The sequence below is a fragment of the Aquarana catesbeiana genome, linkage group LG01 (assembly GCF_042186555.1).
Source record: "Aquarana catesbeiana isolate 2022-GZ linkage group LG01, ASM4218655v1, whole genome shotgun sequence".
NCBI lineage: Eukaryota > Metazoa > Chordata > Amphibia > Anura > Ranidae > Aquarana > Aquarana catesbeiana.
In genome coordinates, this window is record NC_133324.1 from 984,430,318 (window position 1) to 984,440,175 (window position 9,858).

Sequence of the window (9,858 nt, forward strand, 5' to 3'; positions counted from 1 at the left end):
CAAAAAAGTATTCAGTTTTGGACCGCAGTCCATGGACTTTATAGGCACACAACACTCATAGAAGTAAAAATAAGATTTTTGTTTTTGCAAGGTTTAAAATCAAATTCATAAAATCAATAAAAAAAATATCAAGTAGCATATTTGCACCTATGTGTCAATAGGTGGTGGTGGCCCCTGAACATCTACACCAAGAACCATACAATACACTAACAGCCAGTGTTGTAAAATAGCCATAGAAGGATCTCTACTCTGACATGGCAAGTGAAATAAAAAAAATCTATTTAAATTTAAAGAACATTAAATAGTTTCTTTATTTATCTCAATGCTAAGTTATCTGTAGACTGCAGGTTCAAAAAGAAAAATCCTATAATTTTAGAGGGAAAAACTATACTGCTCTAAAGGACAAACCTTAGAAAATGAAGTTGCAGATGGTTTCCCACTCGGTCTTCACTAATGGAATCTTCCCAACTTGTCAATTTTTCTTGGAATAGTTGCAATATGAAATAGTCAATGGAAAAATAAACTCACTATTGCTTCAAGTAATAATAAGATAAGTGGAAGTAAGGCTGGATATATGTGGGGTTTATATGGGAGGAGAGAAGTGGCTTTTGCTAATTGATGGGAGATTCTGATTGGCCAGCACACAGGAGCTGCTGATTACCATAAGACTGGAGAGTTTGGAAAGAGATTGAGAAGGGTGGGGCAGGTAGGTCCATATCAATGGGGTTTGTGTATTCTGTTTTGTTGTGTGGAGGGTTGAAACCTCAGCCTGAAACCAAGTAACTTTACTGATTGTAATAAATATTATGTAATGAACATTTTTATCAACCGCTATATTCCAAACATTCTGAAGTAAGATACATTGGCACACTTTAACCATGTAAAGTTTTTGTTTTAATTGTTTTGTATTTATTTTTTTATTTTTAATATTTTTACAAAAAATAAACATCTAATAACAAAAACAACAAAGAAAAGAAAACAAAAACAAACATACAAACCTAGGTCAAGTTACCATATTAACCACTTGAGGACCAGCCTCGTTTTGGATTTTAGGTGTTTACATGTTTAAAACAGGTTTTTTTGCTAGAAAATAATTTAGAACCCCCAAACCTTATATATTGTTTTTTTTCTAACACCCTAGAGAATAAAATGGCAGTCATTGTAATACTTTTTTTCTTACCGTATTTGCGCAGCGGTCTTCTAAGCACACTTTTTTTGGAAAAAATTCACTTTTATGAATAAAAAAATAAGACAACAGTAAAGTTAGCCCATTTTTTTTTTATATTGTGAAATATAATGTTACGCCAAGTAAATTGATACCCAACATGTCACACTTCAAAATTGCGCCCGCTCGTGGAATGGCGTCAAACTTGTACCCTTAAAAATCTCCATAGGCGATGTTTAAAAAATTCTACAGGTTACATGTTTTGCGTTACAGAGGAGGTCTAGGGCTAGAATTATTGCTCTCACTCTACCAGTCATGGAGATACCTCACATGTGTGGTTTGACCACCGTTTTCATATGCGTTCGCTTCTGCGCGCAAGCTCACCGGGAAAGGGTGCTTTAAAATGTTTTTTTTCTTATTTATTTTACTTCATTTTAATTATTTTTTCACAGATTTAAAAAAAAAAAAAAATTTGGATCACTTTTATTCCTATTACAAGGAATGTAAATACCCCTTGTAATAGAAAAAAGCATGACAGGTCCTCTTAAATATGAGATCTGGGGTCAAAAAGTCCTCAGATCTCATATTTGGACTTAAATGCGAAAAAAAAAAAGTCATTTAAAAAAATGACAAACAAAATATGCCTTTAAGACATATGGGCGGAGCTGACGTTATGACGTCGCTTCCTCCCTCCTATGGTATGGAGATGGGTGGGGGCCATCTTAGCGTCACTCGTCTCCATACCCAGGAAGTGACAGGTCCCGATCGCCTCCGCCGCTACCGACGGCTTCGGTAAGCGGCGGAGGGCGGCGGAGGGCGCGGGAGAGCGGCGGGAGGGGGGTGGCACCTCTCCCACCGCCGATAACGGTGATCTCGCGGTAAGTGTTTAAATAGTAATAACATCCACATAATTAATACATTGTCATCTAGTTTTCAAAAATATTCAAAATTATTCTATTTTTCTAAATATTTGAAAACATTCAAAAAACATTCAGAGATATTCAAAGATATTCAGAAATACCTTTATTCTAATTTAACTGATCACTTCCCCAGAGTATTAAAAAGTTACTATGGTAACATTATATTGCTTTGGTCAAAGTGTGATATATATATATATATATATATATATATATATATATATATATATATATATATATATATATATAATTTTTAACAAAAAATTACAACTTCAAAAAACTCTCCATGCCTCTTACTAAATACATTGGACTGTCTACTTTCCAAAGAGGGTCAGTTGAGGGGTATCTGTACTGTCCTGGCATTTTTGGGCCTTTTAGAGTTCAGGATTGATTGATTTTTCAGATATATCCCATAAGTTTCCCACAGATCAAATAATATACACGGATTTGGGTTATTTTCACCACACAAATGTAGCATAATATATTTTGGTCTAAATTAATTAAGAAATAATATTTATTTGCAAATTTTTATAACAGAAACAAAGAAAAACTTGTATTTTCTTTTGCAAAATTTTCACTTATTCCATTTATTTAGCAAAAAACAAGAAACCCAGTGGTGATTAAATACCACCAAAAGGAAGTTCTATATGTGTGAGGAAAATGATGATACTTTAGTGTGGGTACAATGTTGTATGACCGCAGAATTGTCATTTACAATGTGACAGTGCTGACAGCTGAAAATTGGCCCTGGGCAGGAAGGGGGTAAAAGTGCTCGGTATTGAAGATGTTAAGATTGAGATTAGAAAGTGATGTATCTATCCAATTTCTCCATATCTTTACAAACTTTTAAGAAGCATTATATTGAATGTAAGTATATTTTTCAAACATTTTTCAAAACATTACATGCTTGTCCATTTCCCAAATCCAATCCCCAAGGGTACGATGGTGGGGTGGAACCCAACGAGAGGCTATAAGTCTACGAACTATAAAAAGTGATCTCATAATAGTCACTACATGAGTGTGATCTAGGCTATTAGAGTTTTACTTTTAAGATCATGTATAAAACATCTGTATAAGTAAACACATACATGCTTCCAGATATAAATAATAAATACAGCATACAATCTTCAAATTAATATAGAATTATAAAATGGGGAAACCAATAATGGATAACGTTTGAAATTCTTCATTGTTAATGGGCCCTGAATCTGAAGTTATTCTTTAAACAACGAGGCTTAACAAAGATTCTTAAACTCCAAAAGCTTCCCAAATACTTTGCAAAATCTTGTGGTGTACACTACTCTTATATAAGTAGAAGATTTAGATATAAAGTTTGAGGGCTGCATTACTAGTCATTTTTTAGTAGAATGTACCTTCTAAGAATCCCCCATGTGCTCCGACATTTATATGTTCATTGGAGAGATCTGGAGGAACTTTCCTTGAAATTATGATCTTTGTATCTTCACTGTCACGTTGTATTTGTTGCATTTTGTTTCCCGGAATCTGCCCCACTTTACTCTAAATGTTCACTTTGGCATCACAATACAGAAAACAGAGCGTGTGCCATTGTGACAGACCCAGATCACATTGGGAGCCAAATTGTTTTAACTGAAGAAGTTAATAAATCCCTTCACATGGATAAAATCCAAAGCCTTTTTGGGGGTCAAGATAAAGAGGTGGCCTCACCAGTGTACCTCCATGCTGCCAGATCTTATTGAACAAGGCATAGAGAATCATAGACCAGATGTGGAGGAAATGCAGGAAATAACCAGCTACTCTATTAGACTGGCTAATATAACATGACTGATAATTACATTGTATATTAATAGATTGCTGGATTGCCATATGCAGGTTCTTACATAGTTACATAGTAGGTGAGGTTGAAAAAAGACACACGTCCATCAAGTCCAACCTATGTGTGTGATTATGTGTCAGTATTACATTACATATCCCTGTATATTGTGGTCATTCAGGTGATTATCTAATAGTTTCTTGAAGCTATCAATGCTTGTTGTTCAATCTTGTGGATGGACTTTCACTTAAGTGTCTCATCCTTTTACCACAAGTTATACCAGTCTGACAATACCTTCACCACAACCTCTAGATCTGCTTTTGGGAGGTTATTATTGGGGGCTTCAAGCTGATCAAGATTACCATTGGTAGATCATTGTTGGTTGGTGGAAATGGAAGCCATTGTCTAGGTGATCACCTCTACTATTTTTTGGGTGTTGGAATTGGAATCCATTGTCAAATGTTTGTCTAGGTATGTAGAGGTATCACCTCTACAATTGTTTGATTGTTTTTTGTAATTACTAAATCCTGTCACCATTGTTCTCAGTTCCTCCTCTATATATTGTTTGTTGGGTGTAGACTGAAACTGTTCAGGGTAGATCGTATTGTTATGGTAAATGTCTATGCTTCAACACCTTAGGTGTACTGAATACTCCAGTCTCAGACTAATAGTTTAAAAATATTATGTTTTTTGGTTACCTTTTGTGTTATTTATTTTACAATTACTTCTTTTCTTTGCATTATCTCTACTTGTTAGTGAAAAGTTTTAATGTAATTACTTGGAAACCATGTGCTCCATCTGCTAGAAACGGCTGCTTTGTAGCTCATACTTACCTACTTTGTAGTGTTTAAACATAAAAACAATTAATTTGTATGTGATGCTAAATGTAAATATACTCCTTAAGCCTGGTATACACCACTAGGTTTTTTTTTGTGAATTGAACAGAAAAAAAAAAAACCTGACAGCTCCGACCAGAGCCACTGTTCTAACAATCCAATGTTAGTAGAGCGATCTCCCCCACCGAGCTATTGTGTTCTGATAGGGGGACAGCCCCCCCCCCACCAGAACACTCCGGTCAGGGCTCTCAGTCATTGGCTGAAAGTGCTGATTGAGATCCGGTCTGCCGCTGGTTTTCCAGCATGCTCGTCCAAAAGAAGTCAACCAAATGACTGGCTTCTGTCGAACCGGCTGCCATTGTTGCGAGTGTGGTATAGAATTTTGATGATAATAAATATCAGGAATTTTAATAAAATAAAAATTTAGTGTTTTGGCAAAGGGTAAATTCTAAAAAAAAACTAGTGTCTGAATAAAAGTAAAGTGTTTCGCAGTGCCTCCAGCCTATTACGGCAACTAATAAATAACTTAATAAAATATGAATTTTGTTTAGACAATCAGTAGTATACCACAATAATTTCCTGAGTTTGTTAATCAATTCAATTAATAAGTATATAGAATTTATTAATATACAAGTATAAATTAAACAACTTCATACAAAATTGGAATTTCTGGCGATTAATATTTCATCACATAATCAAAGACATCAACACAACAATAAAAATATTTCTCTTAAAAATGTAAAATAACCCCGGGACAGCCCCAACCAACTATAAAAGGGGGTGTTTAACCGTGTCTGAAACTATTAAAAATTAATATCTCTTGTTGCTCATAAGACAACTTTCTGACTTTCTCCGGCCAAAAGAAAGGACAGAAATATATCTTGAGGAGCCAAAAGATAAATAATACCAAATTTGAAATAAGTTCTAACTTCTAAGAATCTGCCAATTTAGAGTGGACCATAGACAATTTTCCTGGGACCACAATAGCTGATTTAGTTGCAATGCGGGTCTATACCCAATTTCCCCTAGATACGGCTTCAACACACATACATACATATATATATATATATATATATATATATATATATATATATATATATATATACACACACACACATATATATATATATATATATATATATATATATATATGTATTTCTAACACTAGAGAATAAAATGGCGGTCATTGCAATACTTTCTGCCACATCGTATTAGCGCAGCGGTCTTAAAAGCACACTTTTTTGGGAAAAAAGACACTTTCTTGAATAAAAAAAATAAGACAGCAGTAAAGTTAGCCCATTTTTTTATATTGTGAAAGATAATGATACACTGAGTAAATTGATATCCAACATGTCATGCTTCAAAATTGTGCCCGCGTGTAGAATGGCGACAAATGTTTACCCTTAAAAATCTCCATAGGCGACGTTTAAAAAATTCTACAGGTTGCATGTTTTGAGTTACCGAGGAGGTCTAGGGCTAGAATTATTTCTCTCACTCTAACGATCACGGCGATACCTCATGTGTGGTTTGAACACCGTTTTAATATGCGGGCACTACTCACGTATGCGTTCGCTTCTGCACGCGAGGTCGCCGGAACAGGATGCGTTTTAAAAAAAAAACTTTCTTATTTTACCTTTTAATTTTTTTATTTTTACACTGTTCTTTTACAAAAAAAAAATGGATCACTTTTATTCCTATTACAAGGAATGTAAACATCATAGATCGTGGTACATGAGATAGACTTGACCACATGAGACCACCACCACAGAGAGACAGGAGGCTTACCAGAAAGCCAGTGACCGCCCTTATTCAGGGGGGTCATACAAGGCTTGTTGGATCCGAGATCCTGTTGGAGAAGTATCCTGATGACTGGAGCCTGAAGAGATGTCCCAATGTGCCGGGCCTTCCCCACCGGATGGTTTCCACAAGCGCTGAGCGGTAGTCCAGTCCAGTCCCACAGCTTAATTTATGTCCGTAATATCCAATGTCAACACCTTATAGATACTTAATTGTGAAAAATACACAGGCAACCAACCAAAAAATTCTCCAAGATCGGGGCAGAATTATTTTGGTTGGTTGCTTTTTATGGGGTATCATTTATGCTATGTACATGCTATGTTTTGGAGATATCTTATAAATGGACAACTTTGTGTAAAAAAAAATATGTTTTCATTTTTTTTTCCACATTTTCCAAAAACTTCTGGCAAAAAAAATGAACCGTTCAAAAGACTCATTATGCCTCAGATTATACGTTGGGGTGTTTTCTTTCCAAAATGGGGTCATTTTGTTGGCATTTCCATTGTCCTGGTGCTCCAGGGCCTTCAAAAGTGTAATAGGTGGTTGAGACATGAGATGTGCAATTTATGCTCCTAAAATGCCTGAAGGTGCTACTTCAATGTTGGACCTCTGTATGTGGCCAGGCTGTGTAAAAGTCTCACACATGTGATATCGCTATACTCAGGAGGAGTAGTAGAATGTTTACTGGGGTGTAATTTGTTGTATGCATATGCTGTGCGTGAGAAATAACTTGTTAATATGACAATTTTGTAAAAAAAAAAAAAAAAATTGCAAAGAATTGTGGGAAAAAATTACAACTTCAAAAAACTCACCATGCTACTTACTTAATACCTTGGAATGTCTAATTTCCAAAAAGGGGTCGTTTGGGGGGTATTTGTACTGTCCTGACTTGTTAGGGTCTCAAGAAATAAGACAGGCCCTTCAGTACATCAGGTGTGATCAATTTTCAGAGATTGGCACCATTGCTTTTAGACTCTATAACTTTCACAAAGACCAAATAATATCCACTAATTTGGGGTGTTTTTACCAAATATATGTAGCAGTGTAAATTTTGGCAAAATTTATGAAGAAAAATTACTAATTTGTAAAATTTTATGACAGAAACAAAGAGACATTTTTTCACAAAATGTTTGGTCGTTTTTTATTTATAGCACAAAAAATAAAACACCCACTAGTGATTAAATACAACCAAAAGAAAGCTCTATTTGTGTGGAAAAAGGATGCAAATTTCATATGGGTAGAGTGTTGTATGACTGAGTAATTGTCATTCAAAGTGTGAGAGAGCTGAAAGCTGACAATTGATTTGGGCAGGAAGGGGGTATACGTGCCCTGTATTTAAATGGTTAAAAAGGGGAAGATTTCCAAAGAATTACGAGCTTCAAATTCGTCCAGGGAGTGTATCAGCGTGTGGGTGTTTGGTCCGCGGTTACAAATCATGTGCGTTTCCGCTTTTATGGGGTGCAATCCTACTGATGAATTGTTACCTCCCCACCTCACGTTTACCATCTTATGATTGGTTGGTTCCAAATATGAGTGGTAACTGTCCATTTCTCACCCGCCCATTAGTGATCATGGCAGTTGTGCAATCAGAATAATGGTGTCTTGTACTATTATTATTATTATTATACTATTGTACTATTAAGAAATGTATTTTATTATGTTTCACGTTACTGTGATATGGTGATTGCTTGTCTTCCTTTTATTCGCTGTCCCCATCTTGTTGTACTTTGCTGATTACAAGAAATTTACACCTTTAATAATTACACCAAGATTGTTCGAGAATTCTGGGATCGAACAAACACAATGTCAGAAACCATTAAATCAGACTGAGACAGAAGTACTATGCATTTTACCCATGTCATGTTCTTCTTTTTAAAGAATTTGCCCCCCAATGTGATCTGGGTCTGCCACAATGGCACACTCTCTATTTTTTGTTTTGTGATATCAAAGTGAACATTTATGCCCTGTACACACGATTGGACATTGATCGGATATTGATCGGACATTGATCGGACATTGATCGGACATTCCGACAACAAAATCCTAGGATTTTTTCCGACGGATGTTGGCTCAAACTTGTCTTGCATACACACGGTCGCACAAAGTTGTCGGAAAATCCGATCGTTCTGAACGCAGTGATGTAAAACACGTACGTCGGGACTATAAACGGGGCAGTAGCCAAAAGATTTCGTCTCTTAATTTATTCTGAGCATGCGTGGCACTTTGTGCGTCAGATTTGTGTACACACGATCGGAATTTAACCGATCGGATTTTGCTGTCGTAAAATTTTATAGCCTGCTCTCAAACTTTGTGTGTCTGAAATTCCGATGGAAAAAGTCCGATGGAGCCCACACACAATCGGAATTTCCATCAACACAATCCGATCGCACTTTTCCCGTCGGAAGATCCGACCACGTGTACAGGGCATTAGAGTAACGTGGACAGATTGTGGAAACAAAATACAAAAAATACAATGTGACAGTAAAGATACAAATATGATCATTTCAAGGAAAGTTCCTTCAGATCTCTCCAATGAACATATAAATGTCGGAGCACATGGGGGATTCTTAGCAGTTCCATTCTACTAAAAATGACTAGTAATGCAGCACCATAGCAGAAAAATGTGTTTTATCCTCAAACTTTATATGTAAATCCTCTCCTTGTATAAGATTAGTGTACACCACAAGAGTCTGCAAAGCATTCATGAAGCTTTTGGTGATCGAGAATCTTTGTTGTTTAAATAATAACTTCAAATTCAGGGCCCATTTACAAAGAATTTCAACATTTTATGGCAGTTTATATTGGTCCCCCCTTTTTTTTAGTCTCTAAGATGAATATAGTTCTATGCTACTTTTATGATTGTATACTGTATTTATGATCTATATCTGGAAGAAGGAATGTGTTTACTAATACAGATGTTTTTATACATGATTTTAAAACATAGAATTATAGTTAAAGCGTGTCAATGTATTTGATTTCAACATTTTTGAATGTTTGGAATGTAGTGGATTGATTTTTTGAAATTTTCAATACATAATAATAATTTTTTATTAGATAATAGTTATTAAAATCCTTCAGATTACCTATTTTCAGGCTTAGGTTTCAACCCTCCATACAACAAAACAGAATAAACAATCCCCATTGATATGGGTTGATATGGACCTACCTGCTCCACCCTTCTAGATCTCTTTCCAAAGTCTCCAGTCATATGTTAATCAGCAGCTCCTGTGTGTTGGCCAATTGGATTCTCCAATCAATTAGCAAAAGCCACTCTCTGCCCACATATAAACCTCACACACAGTATATCCAGTCCATACCAATCTTACTTTTACTTGAAGCAAAAGTGAGTTT